This window comes from Lissotriton helveticus, chromosome 7, assembly GCF_964261635.1.
Source record: "Lissotriton helveticus chromosome 7, aLisHel1.1, whole genome shotgun sequence".
Classification (NCBI taxonomy): Eukaryota; Metazoa; Chordata; class Amphibia; order Caudata; family Salamandridae; genus Lissotriton; species Lissotriton helveticus.
In genome coordinates this window covers 1,700,503,791-1,700,528,001 of record NC_136068.1, presented here as the reverse complement: position 1 = coordinate 1,700,528,001, position 24,211 = coordinate 1,700,503,791, and positions in this window count along the sequence as shown.

The following is a 24,211-nucleotide window of genomic DNA, read 5'->3' as shown; positions in this document are numbered from 1 at the left end:
AGCAAAGCTATCCCATTGTTGCGCATGCTAGAGCACCAACTGAAGGACGTGTCTTCAACGTTCAGAGATGATGATGAAAAGCGAGAAGCATCTGATTTGGCGGAGAAGTTATTAAGGTGCCTACTTCTCAATGAAAGGCTTAAAAACATACATACAGAACAACATTACATTTGTGCCACTATTCTGGATCCTCGGTACAAAAAGGCAGTGGCTAGCAAAGCATTCATTCCTTTTGATGAAGCAGATGTTTCAAAGTACAAACATTGGCTAGCTGTGTCAGCCACTCGGTTCGAAAAAGAGCGGCAGAACCTTCAAGGAAGCAGCACAAGTACAACTGAATCAGCAGGCCATCCGGCGTCAAGTTCGACTTCTCAATCCGCGGCCGAAGGGAGTCACTTTCCCTCACAGCCGTTAACGACACCAGCAACCGTATCATTATCCTCACCTGCACCAGGCCGCCCAAAAATATTGTCGGAAGGGGATTGGCTAACTCAGTAAGGGTTTGCTCGGTCCACTTTTGCAAAGGTCGCAGATGTTACGCAAAGTGGATCAACCATGGAGAACCTTGAGTCGGTGGTGCAGGCCTATCTGGATGACCCAACAGAGGTCTGTCATAATGAGAACCCATTGGCATATTGGTATATGAAAAGGTCTGGATGGCGACTGATCACCAACCTGGCTCTAAATTATTTGTCTTGCCCACTTGCAAGCGTGTCTTCTGAACGTGTTATCAGTGCTGCTGGTGCCATTGTAACTTCAAAAAGGACCCGCCTTTTGCCCAAAAATGTGGAGAGGTTAACAATAATCAAGTTGAATCAGCACTTCATACCACCCGATTACAAAATACGTGAATGCATGCAGGAAGAAGAGGACACCGACTTAGGTGACGCCAACGGAAGTTCTTCTCTCTCACCAGACCTACTCCTGTCTCAATTCATAGACTTTGAGGACGAGCTCTACTTCCCTAACACCGAGGCCTGAAAATTACTTCCTTTTTATCCATACTTATTCACTTTTATTCCTGTGTGTCTTTCTTTGTTTTGCAACTTTTACCACAACAAAACTCTAATCACCTAATCACAACAAGTCCGTCATCAGCACTGTCTTCATCTTATTTCCCTTATTGATTTGAAGGTGCCGCAGTCTGCATTCCTGATGTTCACAAGTTCACAACTCAATCATGCTCCTCTATCCTCCTCCTCCAGACTCCCCCTATCCATTTCCCTAAAGGCAGATGGATGGATTATGGAGAAAAAATAAACTTTGTCTTCGTAGACGAGTCCCCTCAAGTGGGACTGAAATAACTAACTGACTACATGCTTGCTGATTGTTGACAGACTTACTCCTGAAAATTACAGGAGAGGCTGCCATGTGGGCCTCACTTTCCGAAGAAGATGCGGACAAAAAGTAGAACAGGTGAATAATGAGAAGATGGCATGCAGTGGACAGCAATGGCTGTCTGTCTCTGTTGAAACCAATTGCTGTTTGTTTTTTGTGAACAGCGCAATTTGCCATGTTTTGAATATACCAGTATTGCACGTTTTTGGGGGTTTCTTTGGGGGTGTTCTAGATTTGTGGTGCTGGGTCGGGGGGTCTGGGAGCACTGCTGGCACAGTCTAATTTTGATTGCATTTTTTTTAAGGAAATCCATGGTGGAAAACGGGAGTTATGGCCTAGCTGCAGAGCGCGCTTGGAGTGATTTTGGAATGAGGCCTAAATATTTCTAAGTGTGAGTTTTTCCGGTTTTGCTTTTTGCCTGTTTGGGGGTCTTCTACTTTTTTTCGCCTGGGTTGACGGTCTGTTGGCATTGCTGGGAAGGTCTAATACCGTATAAAAGTGGTTTGGACAAAATCCATGGTGAAAAAGTTTTTCCGTTTTTGCTCACTTGCCTGTTTTTGGGGTGCTGTTTGGGGGGGTTCCTGGTGTTTGGGAGTGGGTTGGGGGGTCTGAGAGCACTGCTGGCACAGTCTAATTTTGATTGCATTTGTTTTTCAGGAAATCCATGGTGGAAAAGGGGAGTTAGGGCTTAGCTGCACAGCGCATTTGGACTGAATTCTAGGTAGGCCTGAAATTTGCTAAGTCTCACTTTTTGTGGTTTTGCTTTTTGGCTGTTTGGGGGTGTTAAACTTGTTTCTGCCTGGGTTGACGGGTCTGGGGACATTGCTGTGAATGTAAATGTAAATGTAAATGTAAAGGGTTTTTGTAAAGCGCATTTGCACTCCAAGGAGCATCTAAGCGCTTGAGAAAGAAGGCAATCCAGTGGTCGCTGATTAGGAAGAAGAGTGCTGAATCAGATCAGGGATTTGCAGATAGTATTTGATAAATTGAAAATCCAAGTTTTAAGGGCCTTTCTGAAGTCTGTTTCTTTTTCTATTTGGCGAAGGGGTGGTGGGAGAGAGTTCCAGGCCTTAGATCGTAGAACTGCCAGGGCCTTGCCTCCTCTGGTTTTTAATCTGAAGTTAGGAATTGTCAGGAGATTAGCATTTTGAGATCTGAGGTTGCGCAGAGGAGAGTAGAGTTTAAACATCTTTTGGATGTAACCTGGACCTTTCCCATGAAAGGCCCTGAAGGTTATTAGAAGAATTTTAAAAAGGATCCGTTTATGGATCGGCAGCCAATGTAATATATCCATTGCTGTTGTTGCTGAGGTTCTTCTATTCCAACCCAACACCAGTCTTGCCGCGGCATGTTGGACCATAAGTAGTTTATGACAGATTGTTTTATTTGTCCCTGCATATAGACTATTGCAGTAGTCGAGACGAGATGTTACCATTGCTACTGCAGCCATTTTCCGTGCCTGAAAGGGTATGAAGTCAAAGAATTTTCTCAAGGTTTTGATGAGGCCGAAACATGTTCCGGCCACCGCTACTGTCTGATGTTTAAAGGTAAGTGATGAGTCGAATTTGATCCCTAAATTACGGGCAGACATGACGGTGTTGTGGGGACCATCCACCTCCTCTGGCCACCATAGGGAGGGGTTGACCAGATTCTCCTTGCCGAAGGGCAGAATCTCTGTCTTCCCTGTGTTGCATTTAAGATGGTTTGCGCTCATCCATTGGAAGGTGGCTTTGAGGCAGGTCTTAAGCTTCCTTTCCGCTTCTCCTGGGTCATCTTCCATCACCAGGATGAGCTGCGTATCATCTGCGTATGAAATGGTGGAAATGTCATAGGATGATATAAGTGCAACCAGGGGGGCCAAATAAACATTAAAGAGTGTCGGGCTCAGACACGAGCCCTGAGGCACTCCCGAGGTAAGGGGTTTTTCTTCGGATTTAAAGCGGCCTAAGGTGACTACTTGGCGTCTTCCGGACAGGAAGCTTTTTAGCCACCCTAATACTCTGCCGGCTATCCCTGCCACGGCTAATTGGTCCATCAAGATGTTATGTGAGACCGTGTCAAATGCCTAATGTCTAATACCGGATAAAAGTGTTTTGGATGAAATCCGTGGTGAAAATGTTTTTCACTTTACAGAGTTTTCGCTCACTTTCATGTCTTTGGGGGCCTGCTTGGTGGGGTTCCTGGTGTTTGGGGGTGGGTTTTGGGGTCTTGGACCAACGCTGGGTATAGATACTTTTGATTGCAAGTGGTTTGAAGAATATCCATGGTGGCAAAGGGGAGTTAGGGCCTAGCTGCAGAGCGCGCACGGAGTGATTTTGAAAATTTGCCTAAAAATTTGAGTCCCCATTTTTGTATTTTTGCTTTTTGGCTGTTTGGGGGTCTTCCACTGGTTTTCGCCTGGGTTGACGGGTCTGGGGTATTGCTGTGAATGTCTAATACCGGATAAAAGTGTTTTGGATAAAATCTGTGGTGAAAAAGATTTTCACTTTACAGAGTTTTTGCTCACTTTCGTGTTTTTGGGGGCCTGTTGGGGGGGTTCCCGGTGTTTGGGGGTGGGTTTTGGGGTCTTGGAGCAACGCTGGGTATGGATACCTTTGATTGCAAGTGGTTTGAAGAAAATCCATGGTGGCAAAGGGGAGTTAGGGCCTAGCTGCAGAGGGCGCACGGAGTGATTTTGGAAATGTGCCTAAAAATTTCTACGTACCCATTTTTGTATTATTGCTTTTTGGCTGTTTGGGGGGCTTCTACTTGTTTTCGCCTGGGTTGACGGGTCTGGGGGCATTGCAGGGAAGGTCTAATACCGGATAAAAGTGTTTTGGATAAAATCCGTGGTGAAAAAGTTTTTCACTTTACAGAGTTTTCGCTCACTTTCGTGTTTTGGGGGGCCTGTTTGGGGGGGTTCCTGGTGTTTGGGGGTGGATTTTGGGGTCTTGGAGCAATGCTGGGTATGGATACTTTTGATTGCAAGAGGTTTGAAGCAAATCCATGGTGGCAAAGGGGAGTTAGGGCCTAGCTGCAGAGCGCGCACGGAGTGATTTTGGAAATTTGCCTAAAAATTTCCAATTCCCCATTTATGTATTTTTGCTTTTTGGCTGTTTGGGGGTCTTCTACTTATTTTCGCCTGGGTTGACGGGTCTGTTGGGATTGCTGGAAGGTCTAATACCGGATAAAAGTGGTTTGGAGAAAATCGGAGGTGAAAAAGATTTTGCGTTTTTGCTCACTTGCTTGTCTTTGGGGTGCTGTTTGGGGGGGTTCCTGGTGTTTGGGGGTGGGTTTTGGGGTCTGGGAGCACTGCTGGCACAGTCTAATTTTGATTGCATTTGTTTTTCAGGAAATCCATTGTGGAAAACGGGAGTTATGGCCTAGCTGCACAGCGCGCTTGGAGTGATTTTGGAATGAGGCCTAAATATTTCTAAGTGTGAGTTTTTCCGGTTTTGCTTTTTGGCTGTTTGGGGGTCTTCTACTTGTTTCTGCCTGGGTTGACGGGTCTGGGGGCATTGCTGGGAAGGTCTAATACCGGATAAAAGTGGTTTGGAGAAAATCGGAGGTAAAAACGTGTTTGCGTTTTTGCTCACTTGCTTGTCTTTGGGGTGCTGTTTGGGGGGTTCCTGGTGTTTGGGGTGGGTTTTGGGGTCTGGGAGCGCTGCTGGCACAGTCTAATTTTGATTGCATTTGTTTTTCAGGTAATCCATGGTGGAAAACGGGAGTTATGGCCTAGCTGCACAGCGCGCTAAGAGTGATTTTGGAATGAGGCCTAAATATTTCTAAGTGTGAGTTTTTCTGGTTTTGCTTTTTGGCTGTTTGGGGGTCTTCTACTGGTTTTCGCCTGGGTTGAAGGGTCTGGGGGCATTGCTGTGAATGTCTAATACCGGATAAAAGTGTTTTGGATAAAATCTGTGGTGAAAAAGTTTTTCACTTTACAGAGTTTTCGCTCACTTTCGTGTTTTTGGGGGCCTGTTGGGGGGGTTCCTGGTGTTTGGGGGTGGGTTTTGGGGTCTTGGAGCAACGCTGGGTATGGATACCTTTGATTGCAAGTGGTTTGAAGAAAATCCATGGTGGCAAAGGGGAGTTAGGGCCTAGCTGCAGAGGGCGCACGGAGTGATTTTGGAAATTTGCCTAAAAATTTCCTAGTCCCCATTTATGTATTTTTGCTTTTTGGCTGTTTGGGGGTCTTCTACTTATTTTCGCCTGGGTTGACGGGTCTGTTGGGATTGCTGGAAGGTCTAATACCGGATAAAAGTGGTTTGGAGAAAATCGGAGGTGAAAAAGATTTTGCGTTTTTGCTCACTTGCTTGTCTTTGGGGTGCTGTTTGGGGGGGTTCCTGGTGTTTGGGGGTGGGTTTTGGGGTCTGGGAGCACTGCTGGCACAGTCTAATTTTGATTGCATTTGTTTTTCAGGAAATCCATGGTGGAAAACGGGAGTTATGGCTGTGAGAAGTTGGCCTGGTAGGGGATGTTTCCAATTCTGGAACCACCTACTACCTGACCAAACAATCCCCTTATGGTGTCTGGTTGTAAGTCAACCTTATTAGACAAGCTATCCTAGGGGTAGCATGGACTAAGCAGCCTAAAGGCTTAACTTAAGAGGTCGTGTTAAGCGAGCTGTTTTACCACATACAATCCTGTAATACCAAATGAAAGGACACCACACAAGTATATATTATAAAAATATATGTGTTTATTACTAAAAACAATCCCCAGTATTCTTTATGAATAAAGGGGCACAAGCGTTAAATCAAAAGCACTGTTTAAACATACAAGTTGCACAATTATGGATGAGGGCGGGGGGCCACTCAAACCATATACTAAACAAGTGGTATAAGAGAGGCCACTCGAACAGTGGTTAGGCCTAGGGCCTAGGGAATCGCTGGGAGCAGTCAGGACAAGCAATGCTGAAGTCGGGAATGGCCCTCGGGATTCGGGAGATGTGCGGAAAGCGCACGCATGCACCAATGTTAACCAATGGTGCGTAAAAGTCAAATAGTTAAAGTTTAAGGACACTTCCGCTGAACCTAGAGGAACAAAACTTAACACACAGACCCTAGAGGTGTGCACCAGTGTGGGAACACCGGCGGAGCAAAGTTACCTCACCCACAGGAAGTGGGTGCACAGGGTCGAAGTGGCGTCGGGTTTTGACACGCAGGCTCTTGGTGCTTGAAGCTGAAAGGGCTGCAGGCAGGGTGAAGACGAAGTGTCCGGTGGAGTCCAAGGGTGGACTCAAGTTGTAGAGTACCTGAAAGCAGAGGGGACAGAGTCTGGGTCACTCAGCAGTGACCAGGGTGGAACCAGGACGGAACCAGGCAATGTCGGGCGCAATCAGGTGGTCGTCGAGGCGCTTCTCTTCGCTGTCACGTGGGCTCTGGGGCATCTGCGACGTCCAGGAGCAGGTCACGATCTGTCCCACGCAGGCTCTCACCGTCGGTGCAGTCGGCTTCCGGTTTGGAGCAAACAAGCCTTGGTAAGAGCAATCCACGCGGGATTGGAAGATGGCGTCTCACTCGGACCAGGAAGGTCAGAGTCGGGGCTCCCTTTCAGGGGAGCTGGTGTGGATCTGGAGCAACCAGAATCACGAGTCTTCTTTTGTAGTTCGTCGGCACAGGGACCACAAGCCAGCTGGCAAGTGACCGGGCCAACGCGTTGAGCCAAATCGTGCCAAAGGGCCCCACGCAGCACTCGTCGAGTGTGGAGGGCTGAACTTCGGCTCAGGAGTAGCTCAGGGTGGGGGCTTCTCAAACCCCGGTGTACAGCTTCGAGGGTCACTCGTGGGCTGCACGGTCAGCGTCTCGTGGTCACTTCAAGATGGCGTGCCCCACGCTTCCGGTCGCCTCCACGGGTCTCAGCTTTGCATGGACTGTGGATCGGGCTGTTAGAAGCTGGGCAGGCTTGATCTCGTCGATCTCAGTCGCTCGAGTTCCGGCGGGAACTGCAACTAAGTAGACGTCGAGGGCTGGATGGTGCCTGCTGCTGCAGGGTGGTCACTCCTTGACCACAAGGGAGATTCTTCGGGCTTCCACGTTGAGATGGAGGGCGAAGGGTCCAGAATATCGTTTCAAATGTTTCTTCCAGGAAATCTGATGTGCATTGGCACTGCTCCCACTCTTATTCGAATCTGGTGGGCGTGATTACCTGCTAGGTCCCCTCCTATGGGTGGGACCCAGGAAGTGGGTGGATACACCCCCTTCCTTTGATCCAGGCCGCCCTGGCACGAGGGCTGGAGTGCCCCAGAACCGGTTTGGCCGGATTATGCAAGGGGCAGCCTTGTGCGCCCCAGGCAGTGTCTGGTTTCTTTCAAACCTCCCTGCTACAATACACTATCTCCTGTCTGGAGGGCGGTGACACCCTCCTGTGACAGGAAACCCTTTGTCCAGGACCCCCTTGACTGGGTTTCGGTCAGCTCCAGGGGTCCAGACATTTGTCTGTGGCAGAGGCATCCATTTTGTGGATCTTAAGGCCTTTGGAGAAATCAACCGCATTCAAGCAAAGTAACATGTCTTACCCCTCTAGAGGGGTGGAATGCTATCCCCGTCGCCAGAACTGGCGAGGGGATAGTATTCCAAATCGTATGACACCTTACACGACATGTTTTGATAAAGCCAAACCAAAGTTGCTATATAACCGCGAGGATTATAAGGCACTTAAGAGTATATGGTATGGCCTTATCCTGAAACAGCTTAGGGAGTTGTTCCCGACAGCTGCAGACAGGCTCAGCTCATGCTAGAGCTCCATCTCACATTAAACCACGCACTCTGCCTCCAGGATTGATGAGGCCTTCCATAGGAGTGGCTCACAGGTTAATATGTGTCCAGATATAGGGTTAGATATAGGTATACTATATCTAAGCAAGGGGTGCTTACACCACCTTACCCCAGCTGAGTGATCAGCCAGTTGTGTCAATTTAAGAACCAGCCAGGGGTGGCAAAAGATATGCTGCAGCCCCTGGTAGGCCTTGGTGGCTCCTATGCCCTGGGCACCTATAGTGCATTATACAGGGGCTGACAAGGAGTCCATTTCCAATTGTGGTATGTACCTAGGGTACATGGAATCCATTTTACAGAGAGAGCAGATGGCCTGGGGCCCTGATTAGCAGGGAACCAGGTCAACTAAGTCAAAAAACCAGCTAAACACAGGCAAAAAATCTGGGGTAACCATAGTCAGGTAGCCACCTTCCTACATAACCCCCCCCCAAACGAAAGGAGATAAGGCTATCCTTGGCCAGGTAAGCCTATATTGCCTGAGTGGCCATATAAGGAAGTACCTGCACTAGCATGGGTACCCCCTGTCTCATGGTCCACTAAGCAGTCCCTCACCCTTTGGGTATTAGAGGGTCTCCACCATAGGGAATCACTACCTTGGGTGTGTTTATGCAAAGTTAAAGGCTGGTTTGGATATGGAGTATTGAAGTGAGGCTCTACTAATTTAGGGCTTAGCTTCCTCCAATTATCTTCCACCATGTGTGCCTTTCTTTCTTTAACTGAGTTGCACTGTGCTCTCAGGGTCAACCTCTGGCTACCTAAAGCTGGAGGCTGGGTCCCTCTGTTTGGCTTGCTGGAGGGACAGTTCAGGTTTGGGCCCCTTGGGTCCCAGGTTTGGCTGTGCCCAACAGAATCCATCTGTGGGAGGTCCCTAACTGTTTTTAAGGGGGCTCCCTCAGGAGTTTTTAAAGTTTTCACCTTACTAGGGCTACTAGTTTTGGTGCACCTAATCTTTTGATGGGGGTGCTTTATTTGACAGGGGGCCCTCTGGGTCTCACTGTCCTTCTTGTCCTCTGCAGCCCTGGGCTGGCTAAGGCAAGGTAGAGAGGGGCAGGTTACCTGCTCCAGACTGGGTCCCACCTGAGAAGGGTCCACCGCCATCAGAGGCTCTGTCAGGCCAGGCCTAACAACCTCTGGGGCAGTTCCTTCATCAGGGGTAAGATCAGTTCCCTGAGGAGGCTGATTCTGTCCTAAAGTCTGGTGAGGGGGAGATTTCTCTTCCTCCTCCATGCTCTCAGTTTGTGTGGAGTTATCCATCATTTCAGGCTTCACAACACACATATCAGTTTGAGTTTGGGCTGTGGCCATCACAGCCCCACCAACCTTTTCAGGAGGAGACTCAGTTTGGGTTTCTGCTGTTATCATAACAGCTTTGCTATTCTGTTCAGGAAGAGCTTTTGCTAAAGATGGGGCAGAGAGTTTCTCAGCCCTACCAACCTTTTCAGGAAGGACATCTTGAATTGGGGCTGTAGCCAGTACAGCCTCACTAACCTTTCCATGGGAATTCACCATTCTAGAATGGGTTTCCTGTTCAACCTCAGCCCAGGCTGAGATTTCTAAATCATTACCCAGTAGACAGTCCACAGGCAAGTTTGGTGACACTGCCACTCTCTTTGGGCCAATGACACCTCCCCAGCTGAGACTTACTACTGCCATGGGATGATTTGTTTGGATTCCATCAATGTTTGTAACCTGGTATGTGGCACCAGGTAAAAGTTGCTTAGAGGGGACTATGCCATCAGCCACCATGGTGATGCTAGCCCCTGTGTCTCTAAAAGCTTCAACTTTCAAACCATTGATGATGGGTTCTTGTCTATACTTGCTCAAAGTATTTGGGCAAGCAGAGAAATTGGCAAACCCCATGCCAGTCTCATAAACAAGATCATTGGGTGATGGGGACCTGGATAGGCCAGGGTCCACCTGAGCTCCAACAGTAAACCCACCCAGATTCCTGGGTGTGCTTCCACTTCCTGGGGGATTACTGCTGACAGTAACCGGAGGTGTTGAAGCTGGCTTTGGAGGTATATTTTCTTTATTGTTATTCTTGGGACAACAGTTGTCTGTTTTGTAATGCCCAACCTGTTTACAGGGATAACAATAGGGCTTTTTCTCAGTTGAAGAAGTGTCTTGGGACCCACCCCCATCCTTGGAGTTTTGGGGCCCTGGGGAAGTCTTTTCTTTATTTTTATCCCCCCCCTTATCTTGAGGCTTGGTAGACTCCTTCTTCTGGTTACTGTCCTGATTCTTAGGCCTAATCCTGGTTCTGACCCATTTGTCTGCCTTCTTTCCCAATTCTTGGGGAGAGGTCAGATCAGAGTCTACCAGGTGCTGGTGTAAGAGCTGGTTCTGACAATTACTTAGGATCTGCTCCCTCATAATCAAATTATACAATCCTGTAAAGTCATGTACTTTGCTGCCATGTAGCCAACCCTCCAGAGCCTTAGTAGCACAATCTACAAAATCAGTCCAGTCCTGAGTCTGTGTCTTCTGGGTATCTCTGAACTTCAACCTGTACTGTTCAGTGGTTAAGCCAAACCCATCTATCAGAACACTCTTCAGGACTTTGTAATTGTTTGCATCCTCATGTCTGACAGTGAGGAGCTTATCTCTCCCTTTCTCTGAAAAGGAGTACCATAAGATTGCTGCCCACTGTTCCTCAGGAACCTGCTGTACCATGCAGGCTCTCTCAAGAGCAGTTATCCACTTGTGGATGTCATCCCCTTCCTTGTAGGGGGGCACAATCTTTGTCAGGTTTCTACTATCATAGGACCTGGGTTTCTCTTTAGGAATATTGCTGCCACCAGTGGCATCTAAGCCACACAATTTTTGCTCTCTTGCCAAGGCAAGTTTAGCTTGAGCTAAGGTAAGTCTAGCTTGACTCAGGGCTACCTCCTCTCTCTCTATCTGGAGTCTGACAGCCCTCATTCTAGCCCTATGCTCAGCTTTCTGAGAAGCACTCATGCCTCTCTCTGATTCTCTGGAGGCACTAGAAAGATGAGAGTCCCCTGAGGGAGATCTCACTCTTCTGTTGCCTGGGAGAATCGTATGTTGGGTTCTGGGGAGGTGCTGGCCCTCTCCATTCCCCAGTAGGTCCAAGTTGGCCTGGCTAAGCCTACCAACTGGAACCTGGCTACCCTGATCCTGTACTTCTAAGTCCTCAACCTCTGATTCCTCATCCAAGTCATCATCATCCTCCTCTTCAGGGGGATCAACTACAGGGGGGTTCCCTGTGTCTAGGGAAGCTGCTTTTGCCTTCTCTAAGTCATCCTGTTCTAGGATTTCTACCAGGATTAGGCAGGTGGGGCTTCTGCCCCTTTTTAACCCTCTTGCTTTGCACAAGGCAATCAAGTCTCTGCGGTTTAGTTTGTCATATCCAAAAGTTGCCTGGGTAAGGTCAACTGTCACAAGAGTAGACCCTGAGGCTTTTCCTGTGTCAGACATGGTTACTAGTGAGGTGTAAGTGGTGCACTTACCTACACTAAGTGTTTTCCTACTGGACCTTGCTAGTGAGTTGTAGTCAGGGGTGTGCTACTCCCTTCAACCTACAACTACTAAGTTCAGTAGAACTTAATATGCTAAGCTTTTGATTTTATATGTACCTAGAGGTACTTGATGTGATCTTTCAATTTGATATAAAGATTGCAATGGTAAAACAACAGCAAGCTCAAATCCGCACCGCTGCTCACCAATGTGAGAAGTTGGCCTGGTAGGGGATGTTTCCAATTCTGGAACCACCTACTACCTGACCAAACAATCCCCTTATGGTGTCTGGTTGTAAGTCAACCTTATTAGACAAGCTATCCTAGGGGTAGCATGGACTAAGCAGCCTAAAGGCTTAACTTAAGAGGTCGTGTTAAGCGAGCTGTTTTACCACATACAATCCTGTAATACCAAATGAAAGGACACCACACAAGTATATATTATAAAAATATATGTGTTTATTACTAAAAACAATCCCCAGTATTCTTTATGAATAAAGGGGCACAAGCGTTAAATCAAAAGCACTGTTTAAACATACAAGTTGCACAATTATGGATGAGGGCGGGGGGCCACTCAAACCATATACTAAACAAGTGGTATAAGAGAGGCCACTCGAACAGTGGTTAGGCCTAGGGCCTAGGGAATCGCTGGGAGCAGTCAGGACAAGCAATGCTGAAGTCGGGAATGGCCCTCGGGATTCGGGAGATGTGCGGAAAGCGCACGCATGCACCAATGTTAACCAATGGTGCGTAAAAGTCAAATAGTTAAAGTTTAAGGACACTTCCGCTGAACCTAGAGGAACAAAACTTAACACACAGACCCTAGAGGTGTGCACCAGTGTGGGAACACCGGCGGAGCAAAGTTACCTCACCCACAGGAAGTGGGTGCACAGGGTCGAAGTGGCGTCGGGTTTTGACACGCAGGCTCTTGGTGCTTGAAGCTGAAAGGGCTGCAGGCAGGGTGAAGACGAAGTGTCCGGTGGAGTCCAAGGGTGGACTCAAGTTGTAGAGTACCTGAAAGCAGAGGGGACAGAGTCTGGGTCACTCAGCAGTGACCAGGGTGGAACCAGGACGGAACCAGGCAATGTCGGGCGCAATCAGGTGGTCGTCGAGGCGCTTCTCTTCGCTGTCACGTGGGCTCTGGGGCATCTGCGACGTCCAGGAGCAGGTCACGATCTGTCCCACGCAGGCTCTCACCGTCGGTGCAGTCGGCTTCCGGTTTGGAGCAAACAAGCCTTGGTAAGAGCAATCCACGCGGGATTGGAAGATGGCGTCTCACTCGGACCAGGAAGGTCAGAGTCGGGGCTCCCTTTCAGGGGAGCTGGTGTGGATCTGGAGCAACCAGAATCACGAGTCTTCTTTTGTAGTTCGTCGGCACAGGGACCACAAGCCAGCTGGCAAGTGACCGGGCCAACGCGTTGAGCCAAATCGTGCCAAAGGGCCCCACGCAGCACTCGTCGAGTGTGGAGGGCTGAACTTCGGCTCAGGAGTAGCTCAGGGTGGGGGCTTCTCAAACCCCGGTGTACAGCTTCGAGGGTCACTTGTGGGCTGCACGGTCAGCGTCTCGTGGTCACTTCAAGATGGCGTGCCCCACGCTTCCGGTCGCCTCCACGGGTCTCAGCTTTGCATGGACTGTGGATCGGGCTGTTAGAAGCTGGGCAGGCTTGATCTCGTCGATCTCAGTCGCTCGAGTTCCGGCGGGAACTGCAACTAAGTAGACGTCGAGGGCTGGATGGTGCCTGCTGCTGCAGGGTGGTCACTCCTTGACCACAAGGGAGATTCTTCGGGCTTCCACGTTGAGATGGAGGGCGAAGGGTCCAGAATATCGTTTCAAATGTTTCTTCCAGGAAATCTGATGTGCATTGGCACTGCTCCCACTCTTATTCGAATCTGGTGGGCGTGATTACCTGCTAGGTCCCCTCCTATGGGTGGGACCCAGGAAGTGGGTGGATACACCCCCTTCCTTTGATCCAGGCCGCCCTGGCACGAGGGCTGGAGTGCCCCAGAACCGGTTTGGCCGGATTATGCAAGGGGCAGCCTTGTGCGCCCCAGGCAGTGTCTGGTTTCTTTCAAACCTCCCTGCTACAATACACTATCTCCTGTCTGGAGGGCGGTGACACCCTCCTGTGACAGGAAACCCTTTGTCCAGGACCCCCTTGACTGGGTTTCGGTCAGCTCCAGGGGTCCAGACATTTGTCTGTGGCAGAGGCATCCATTTTGTGGATCTTAAGGCCTTTGGAGAAATCAACCGCATTCAAGCAAAGTAACATGTCTTACCCCTCTAGAGGGGTGGAATGCTATCCCCGTCGCCAGAACTGGCGAGGGGATAGTATTCCAAATCGTATGACACCTTACACGACATGTTTTGATAAAGCCAAACCAAAGTTGCTATATAACCGTGAGGATTATAAGGCACTTAAGAGTATATGGTATGGCCTTATCCTGAAACAGCTTAGGGAGTTGTTCCCGACAGCTGCAGACAGGCTCAGCTCATGCTAGAGCTCCATCTCACATTAAACCACGCACTCTGCCTCCAGGATTGATGAGGCCTTCCATAGGAGTGGCTCACAGGTTAATATGTGTCCAGATATAGGGTTAGATATAGGTATACTATATCTAAGCAAGGGGTGCTTACACCACCTTACCCCAGCTGAGTGATCAGCCAGTTGTGTCAATTTAAGAACCAGCCAGGGGTGGCAAAAGATATGCTGCAGCCCCTGGTAGGCCTTGGTGGCTCCTATGCCCTGGGCACCTATAGTGCATTATACAGGGGCTGACAAGGAGTCCATTTCCAATTGTGGTATGTACCTAGGGTACATGGAATCCATTTTACAGAGAGAGCAGATGGCCTGGGGCCCTGATTAGCAGGGAACCAGGTCAACTAAGTCAAAAAACCAGCTAAACACAGGCAAAAAATCTGGGGTAACCATAGTCAGGTAGCCACCTTCCTACAATGGCCTAGCTGCACAGCGCGCTTGGAGTGATTTTGGAATGAGGCCTAAATATTTCTAAGTGTGAGTTTTTCCGGTTTTGCTTTTTGGCTGTTTGGGGGTCTTCTACTTGTTTCCGCCTGGGTTGACGGGTCTGGGGGCATTGCTGGGAAGGTCTAATACCGGATAAAAGTGGTTTGGAGAAAATCGGAGGTAAAAACGTGTTTGCGTTTTTGCTCACTTGCTTGTCTTTGGGGTGCTGTTTGGGGGGTTCCTGGTGTTTGGGGTGGGTTTTGGGGTCTGGGAGCACTGCTGGCACAGTCTAATTTTGATTGCATTTGTTTTTCAGGTAATCCATGGTGGAAAACGGGAGTTATGGCCTAGCTGCACAGCGCGCTAAGAGTGATTTTGGAATGAGGCCTAAATATTTCTAAGTGTGAGTTTTTCTGGTTTTGCTTTTTGGCTGTTTGGGGGTCTTCTACTGGTTTTCGCCTGGGTTGACGGGTCTGGGGGCATTGCTGTGAATGTCTAATACCGGATAAAAGTGGTTTGGAAAAAATCGGAGGTGAAAAAGTTTTTGCGTTTTTGCTCACTTGCTTGTCTTTGAGGGCCTGCTTGGGGGGGTTCCTGGTGTTTGGGGGGGTGTTGAGGGGCTTGGAGCAACACTGGGTATGAATAGTTTTGATTGCAAATGGTTTGAAGAAAATGCATGGTGGCAAAGGGGAGTTAGGCCCTAGCTGCAGAGCGCGCAAGGAGTGATTTTGGAAATGTGCCTAAAAATGTATAAGTCCCCATTTTTGTATTTTTGCTTTTTTGCTATTTGGGGGTCTTCTACTTGTTTTCGCCTGGGTTGACGGGTCTGGGGGCATTGCTGGGAAGGTCTAATACCGGATAAAAGTGGTTTGGAGAAAATCCATGCTGAAAAGCGTTTTGGCACTTTTTTTAACTTAGGGCTCGTTAGGGTTAGCAGCAGTATTGCATGTGTTTGGGGGTGTTCTAGATTTTTGCAACTGGGTTCTGGGGTCTTAGAGCACTCGTGGGAATGTGTAATTTTGGTTGCAAGTGGTTTGAAGAAAATCCAAGGTGGGAAAGGGGGGATTTGGCCTAGTTAAAGAAAGCGTTTGGCACTATTCTTAACTTAGGGCTTGTTAGGGTTAGCAGTATTGTATTGCATGTGTTTGGGGGTGTTCTAGATTTTTGCAACTGGGTTCTGGGGTCTAAGAGCACTCGTGGGAATGTGTAATTTTGGTTGCAAGTGGTTTGAAGAAAATCCATGATGGGAAAGGGGGGATTTGGCCTAGTTAAAGAAAGCGTTTGGCACTATTCTTAACTTAGGGCTCGTTAGGGTTAGCAGCATTGTATTGCATGTGTTTGGGGGTGTTCTAGATTTTTACGACTGGCTGGGGTCTTGGAACACTTGTTAGAATGTCTAATTTTGATTGCAAGTGGTTTGAAGAAAATCCATGGTGGGAAAGGGGGATTTTGGGCATACTTTCGGAGTGCGTTTTGGCACGATTTGAAATTAGGCCTCTGCGAGGTAGCAGCAGTGTTCTCACTATTCTGCACGTTTTTGGGAGGGTAATGTGGGGTGTATAATTTTTGCACTACACAGCGTGCTTTATATATTTTTTTCTCCGAGGTGTATTTATCACTTACTGTTGTGTTTTTCCATCATCAATTACAGGCAGGCTTTTACCCTGTGCCATCGATGTACTACTCAGGCTTACAATTAGCGATCCGCAAATCCGCATCAGGCAGGCTGTGGACAGTGTGTCTGGTCAATAAGATTGATCGACGGAGCATCCGATGGAATGAAGGAGTACCGCGACTAAGAGGAATGGCTGGATGCATCAACTTCACAAATTCAACGGGACAACTACAAAAAGCAGTAACAGTATCCAGAATTCTCCTTATCTTTTAAATGATATTCTTGTGCACTTGAACTTACTTCTACGAGTTTGACTCTGTGCGTTTGTTTGATCTCTGCTTCAAATTCATCCCTCCAGCTATTTGATACGTCTTTGCTATGTTTAACACTAATTTAATGTTCTAAGTGTTTATTCTCTCTGAGGGCAGAGAGGCAAGTGAAATTGCGTAATGACTGCAGCCCTGTACTGTCAACTTGTCTCTTCGTAGTTACTGGTAAGTTGCAGTAAGTAGTAGTACTACTTTTCAGTAAGCTAACCATCCATTTAGTAAACAACTTCTGGCATGCAGTAGTGCACTTCCTTTATGTCCCTTTAAAGATTTATCAATATCTTCAAATCCAAAGATTTGTTTCTCTTCATTTGTTGTTTGACTGTCCATGCTGTGTTTTTTTCCTCTCTACCAAACTTTCCCAAAAACCCCCATTCCCATCCAATTTTCAAACCCTAACCCTCTTCCCCCGGGCTGTGTGGTATTTCATTGAGGTGTGACTGACAACAACAATAAATTCCACACGCTTGCTGGGGAGGATAAGGTTAAGGGAACCAGAAGTTCATGTGCGTCATCGTGGATTGATAAATACATCCTCCTCCTACGCGACATGAACAGTCAAATGCTTAATGCTTACCTTACGTTGGCACTGCTTAGGCTACAATTTAGGGCACTGTTCTGTACCGTACTATCTATTGTACTGTTTCTAATGCTACGCTCAGGCCACTTAATGTTTAATTTACTCTTTTTTTCATATGGTGATACTGCTAGTGTGTACCACTACTGCTACCAGCACAACAATGATATTGCATCCGTCGAGGATTCAAGTCAACAACCAACCTTAATCACCATTTGCAATGCAGCCAGCCCTGGGGCTACCCCGATTCTCAAAACACAAATCACAGGTAAGATAAGCATATTGGAGAGGTAGTAGAATAATGGGCTAGGAGGACTACGTTGGGAGGAGAGCAGAGACAGACAGTACTAGTAAAGTACAGTAGTAGGGCTACAAAATTTACTAACTCGGTTACTTGCATTTTGGTACATTTCAGGACTAGATGTTTCATTCATGCTGGTAAGTTTGAAGAAAACAAACGTCCAGTAACCACCGCCAACCCCCACACAAAATAATATATGAACGCGTATACTGTGTTTTTGTAAGAAAAATAATTATTAACAAATATATATTCGTGTTGTTTTCAGCACAACAATAAAATAAATTACCCGAACTTATCCCCCCTCCCTAACCCGACCAATGTCAAAAAGTCCAAAAGTCCGCTTTCCCAAACACCCAATTCCCATCCCCCCAACAGTCTTTAAAAAAGGGGCAAGGGACAGTCACTTCCTCCGGTGGCGTAGTTTGGAAAGCTGTCGCTGCATATCCCGCTGCTCTTTGCGGAGGTCCCGGAGCTGGCGCTGATGTTTTTCGGCCAACCGCTCCAGGTAGTCCACTCTTCTATGTAGCCGGCGCACACGAACCATCCAGGATCTGGGGGCGGGGGGGGCGCTGATGTTGTTGCTGCTGTGCGGCGGTGGCCGGAGGCTGTCGGGCCACGGCTCCATTTCGCTGGAGGCTTCTGGCTGGTGGACCCGGGGGCAGTGGAGGAGGATGTAGATGTTGATGTCCCCTCATGATCCCGAGCCCACAACCGCCGATACTCGACACAAATAGCCTCCAGCTTACGGGCCCTGGCCAGGACAGCCATCTCCTTACGGGTGAGCTTTTTGGGAGTAGCATCTATGAAGAAAGAAAGAAAAATACTGTAGCCAATAGTCTTTACCTTAAAGTTAAAATAATTCAACGGAAGGTTGACACTCAGTAACACCAGCAAGTAGCAAACACAGTATAACATTTTGGCATGTATCTTTCCGCCGTCTTTGTAAGCCTGTGACACTGAATTTCAGGAACTCCACTAGCAGCACTATAGGTGGACTCACTACTACATACATAGTCAGAGAGTACTAAAAAAGGCCTTTTTTACTTTTTTTCTCTTGTTTTGCAAAAGAAATTACTGGTACGTGAACTTGTGGTAGCCGCCATAATGGCAGCTCACTCAGCTTTCACCCAAGAAATACAGACACAGGCCATGATGATGCAGACTCGCAGTACTTTAAGCAGTACATGCAGGTGGGGATATGAATGTCTTACTTTTCTATAGGGGTGGCACTGCCACTGGCCATACTTCATCCACTCAGCGTCTGCTCTAATACATCATACACCTCTGCTATCGACGAGGAGGACAAAGAAGATAACATCCAGGCTTCCAAAGTACGTCTATGATTCTTCTTTATGTCTCAAATGTACCAAAATTTCTTTTTGTCAACAACCAACTAACACCCTTTTCATTATATTTTGAAAACCGCCGTCTTCTTATGTTGAATTGCATTCAACAAAACCATTCTTTACAGTCATAAATATTAAGACTCGCTCGTCCTTCGTTTGACCCTTCTTTAACTTTTCGTTCTTCACATCCCTAAACTACATCTGATATGACTTGGCTTCACAATAAATATTTGCCAGCTGAGTTGAAGTGAAATAGAGGGGGCCATTGGTTACCAGAGAAGTACCGCCGCTAATGCTATTAAAAGTCAAGGTTGACTGTCTTCTCCATGATAGCCCAAAAAGTAGTTCTAAATTAGTAAATGTTCTTGACAGTACAGTGTACTTATACTAGTGTACTGTGTACTACTGTACAGTACATCATACACTCCTTTGGGAGCCTACTCAAAAAAATTTCAATAAGTAAGGAGTATCATAACTTACCACCGTCCGCCGCCACTGAGTCTTCCCCCCCAGCTCCTCCTGTTGGCGCCGCCGTATCCAGAGTGGACCCCTCCGCACTGTTGGCCCCGGCACTGGTGGTCATCTGTGCCGCATCAGATGTTGTGACGTCTAGGAAAAACATGTCATATTTTCAGATGCCATACACAGCTCCCTATTTTGTCTCGTAATGGAAGGAAATGTTACATAACACATTTTTTATTACTGGGATTGAAAAAAAGTAACGGTTTTGGGGAGGGTGTTAACCTTTTATATGCTTATTCCATTAAATGCTACACTTCTTCTTGACAACTGATGAATGCTTGCTTAACGTGCACCATTTTTCTCATTACAGAAAGAAGATTCCATTGCCCTTCTGCCAGACGATTCACCAACTACTACTAAGTCATCACCAGCAGTACTTTAAGTACTTTAAAGAAGGTGGGGGCTCCCGCACAGTTATTCTAATAATTTCATGTGTCTGTTAACTATTATTAAGTTTGAGTCATACTAATTTCATTCATGGGAATGTTGTTTAAGCTTTAACGTCATCTTCATCCATCAGAATACTACGCTATTAAAAATAAAGAAATAATGTTTTCATTTTTTAATTGAAAATAAAACTTTAAAACTAACAAACACTGTGTGGTTTTTGTTTACGAGTGAGTGAGCGGAAAAGTTTGAACTACTGCACTTGGCAGTCATGTTTCAGTGACTCAGATAGGCAGGGACTCGGAGGTAGTCTTCTTCTGTTCTTCTGGGTCGTAAAATCATTGGTCAGACATTCTAGATAGTCGGTCAGGGGATTCAACTTCTGTTCGGACTGAGGTATGTCGAAAGTCGAACTGCACCTATCATCAACAATGTCCTATTTATCTTGTCCATACTTCTTTGTGTGCAGAATAGTCCCTGAAACACTAGCGGTATGGGATGTGCTCCTCTCAAATCAAAAAGGCAACTGCTACCTTTTACTTGGTGTAAACAATGACATTTTGTTGTTGGAAATTGTCAAAGCAATTACATTAAGAAGACTGGAATAATAGACAGCAAGGGCAACCCAGAGGACTGCACTCAGTGCCTAGAGCTATTGCTGTATCAGAGTTTTGTTTCACACCGTTTGCCGAATGGGCAAGCTTAGCTACCTACACAGACCGACTCATAATTGTAAATAGTAGTAGCACAGAGAGTGATGGTAGAGGCAGGATAAGAATGTAGAAAGTAGTCTACATTAGAAGAAGATCAAAGACTATTTTGTAAAACATGGAATTATTAGGAACGAGTTTGTAATGAATAGGAGCTGTAAAAGTTAGGGAAGTATACGTATTAATATAACAATAGAACAACTTACTGGGGCCAGCAGAAGAGCCTGCAAGGGACTGATCCTGCCCACCTTCTGCCACTGGAGTCTCTGTCGCCGCCGGCGCCTTGCCCCTGGGAGGTGCTGGTGATCATGAAATAAAGAAACACAACATGGATGATTATTTTTTGGGAAATATTTGATTTCTTTGTACTCAATCTAAAATTATGTCGGGGAAACAAATTAACATCAATTGCATCTGATCTGGTCAACTTGGAGGATAGTAGTACAGTATTGCAGGATTCGCAGACTGTCTAATAGGAAAGTTAAGTAATTCACTAACTACATCAACAACAAAAAGGTTCTACTACGACTGCCATCACTCAGCAGCTCGAGACGTCGCGTGACAGACACGGTCCATCATCATGATTGCAGACCAGTAACAATTGTCCTATAACAAGTAATAAATAATATACTCAACGTATCAATCCACCACTATCTCTTCAAAGTGGCAGCAGCAGGAGTACAAAGAAGGACTAGACTTGAGTCTACTGTCTCTAGCATTACGCAGTAATGCTCTCAAATGACTAAAAAGTTGCAAACAAGTAAGCATAGTAGCAACGCCAATAACCAGGCGAGCACCTGCAATGACAGAAGCGATTTAAACATTAATTTACCTGCATTGCAATCGAATCAGCAGCATTCGTACTCTTCAGGAAAAAATAGATTAGCAATATAACAGAGCAGAAAGAAAAAAAGTAGTTATTAAATAGCTACTTACCAAGGCCAGGGATCTCCCATCCTAGCAGGTCGAGCATGTCATGCTCCCGGTCCAGGATGTCACTCCTCCGGTGCGTCACTTGCTGGTAGGTACGCCGGACCCCAGACTCCGCCCACCTGCTGCCACGGTCTTAGGGAGGTGGACTTGGACAAAAACTATCAAGGCGGCCACCTCCACTGCAGAGAAGATCTCCCTGGCCTGGACTTCCTCCCCCCTCAAACACCCGCAAGGGAGCCGGGTACGGGGTGCTGGGCCCTACCCCTTGCCCTTGTCGCCTCCCTTAGCCATGGCCCTGGGCACAAGAAGAAGGAAAGAAGAATAGGTGTGATAAAAATAAGAGAGAGAGCGAAAGAAATAAAGTAGGTAATAAAGTAACAAAAGGTTAAAAAAAACACAAAGATGTAGGAAATTGAAGAGAGAGATAATAAGCAAAGAAAAGTTCAGAAAAACATAGGATTACAAAGATGTAAGATGGATAGAAATGTAGCATGCCCAAAATAATAGCAGTGAATGAAAAACAAGATGGCTGCGCCCATAGTGGACCGTGTGGGTAGGTTCACGTGATATTTCTCCCGCGAGAACGCGACAACGCCCGCGGCGCGCGAGCACGTAATCGCGTGCCGCATACGACGCGAGCATGCAACTGGCGCCCGGAAACAGAAACACGTCACGCAAACAAGATGGCTGAACCCATACACGACCGCATGGGCAACCTCGGGGTCGGTGCGCTGCAAGCTGTCCGCGAATAAGCAAAAAAATGCACGAACACGCAAAAAAACAAGAAATCCGCCAATTCGCACGATTTCGCGGATAGCAAGTTCGATTTCGCACGAATTCGCGCCCCGCGAATCTCGCGAAATGGCCGAAAAACGAACTTTGGAAAACTGAAAGCACTTAGCAGGTGCAAAAGTTCAAGCTACTTTGTAACCATTCCCTGTAGTGCTTCCTGAGGGTCCCCTCCAGAGTTCAGTTGCCTACTTGCAACTAATCTCTGACCCTGATCTGACCCTCAAAGCAGGGTCAGAGAATAGTTACAAGTATGGCACAATGCTCCTGTAAAAAAAATAACTGCAACAGGAGGCACTTACAGCTAAGGAAGCAGGTGCCAGACTTGAAGCACAAATTCAGTGACACATTAACCAGCCCCAAATTCATTCATCTCAGTTGAGGCTGGGCAGGTGTGCTTTCCCCCCATAATCTACAGTGGTGAACAAGAGGGTGGTAGTGGTGAACCAGAGGGTGACAGTGGTGAACCAGAGGGTGGCAGTGATGAACCAGAGGGTGGCAGGGGTGAACCAGAGGGTGTCAGTGGTGAACCAGAGGGTGGCAGTGGTGAACCAGAGGGTGCTGTGATGAACCAGAGGGTGGCAGTGATGAACCAGAAAGGTGACAGTGATGAACAAGAGGGTGGCAGTGGTGAACCAGAGGTGCTGTGATGAACCAGAGGGTGGCAGTGATGAACCAGAGGGTGGCAGTGGTGAACCAGAGGGTGGCAGTGATGAACCAGAGGGGGACAGTGATGATCCAGAGGGTGGCAGTGGTGAGTGCTGAACCAGAGGGTGGCAGCAGGGGTGAACCAGAGGGTGCTGTGATGAACCAGAGGGTACTGTGATGAACCAGAGGGTGGCGGTGGTGAGTGCTGAACCTGAGGGTGGCAGGGGTGAACCAGAGGGTGTCAGTGGTGAACCAGAGGGTACTGTGATGAACCAGAGGGTGGCAGTGATGAACACGAGGGTGGCAGTGATGAACCAGAGGGTGGCAGTGATGAACCAGAGGGGGACAGTGATGATCCAGAGGGTGGCAGTGGCAAACCAGAGGGTGGCAGTGATGAACCAGAGGGTGGCACTGATGATCCTGAGGGTGGCAGTGGTGAACCAGAGGGTGGTAGTAATGAACCAGAGGGTGGCAGTGATGAACCAGAGGGTGCTGTGATGAACCCGAGGGTGGCAGTGGTGATCCAGAGGGTGGCAGTGTTCAACCAGAGGGTGGCAGTGTTCAACCAGAGGGTGGCAGTGATGAACCAGAGGGTGTCAGTGATGAACCAGATTGTGGCAGGGGTGAACCAGAGGGTGCCAGTGGTGAACCAGATGGTGCTGTGATGAACCAGAGGGTGGCAGTGGTGAACCAGAGGGTAGCAAAGGTGAACCAGAGGGTGGCAGTGGTGAACCAGAGGGTGGCAGTGGTGAACCAGAGGGTGGCAGTGATGAACCAGTGGGTGGCAGGGGTGAACCAGAGGGTGGCAGTGATGAACCAGAGGGTGGCAGTGGTGATCCAGAGGGTGCTGTGATGAACCAGAGGGTGGCAGTGAAGAACCAGAGGGGGCAGTGCTGATCCAGAGGGTGGCAGTGGCAAACCAGAGGGTGGCAGTGATGATCCTGAGGGTGGCAGTCATGATCCTGAGGGTGGCAGTGGTGAACCAGAGGGTGGCAGTGGCGAACCAGAGGGTGGCAGTGGCGAACCAGAGGGTGGCAGTGGTGAACCAGAGGGTGGCAGTGGTGAACCAGAGGGTGGCAGTGGTGAACCAGAGGGTGACAGGGGTGAACCAGAGGGTGGCAGTATTGAACCAGAGGGTGGCAGTGATGAACTAGAGGGTGACAGTGCTGACCCAGAGGGGGGCAGGGGTGAACCAGAGGGTGGCAGTGGTGAACCAGAGGGTGGCAGTCGTGAACCAGAGAGTGGCAGTGGTGAACCAGAGGGTGACAGTGCTGAACCAGAGGGTGGCAGTGGTGAACCAGAGGGTGCTGTGCCCATACACGACCGCATGGGTAACTTCGCTGTGCAAGCGGCCCGCGAACACGCAAAAAGCCCCGCGAACACGCAAAAAGCCCCGCGAACATGCAAAAAACCAAAAATTCACAATTTCGCACAAATTCGCGAATTATGCGGATCGCGAAATTGCTTTCGCACGATTTTGCAGACCGCGATTTCGCCCATTCTTAGTGATTATCTGGTCAAG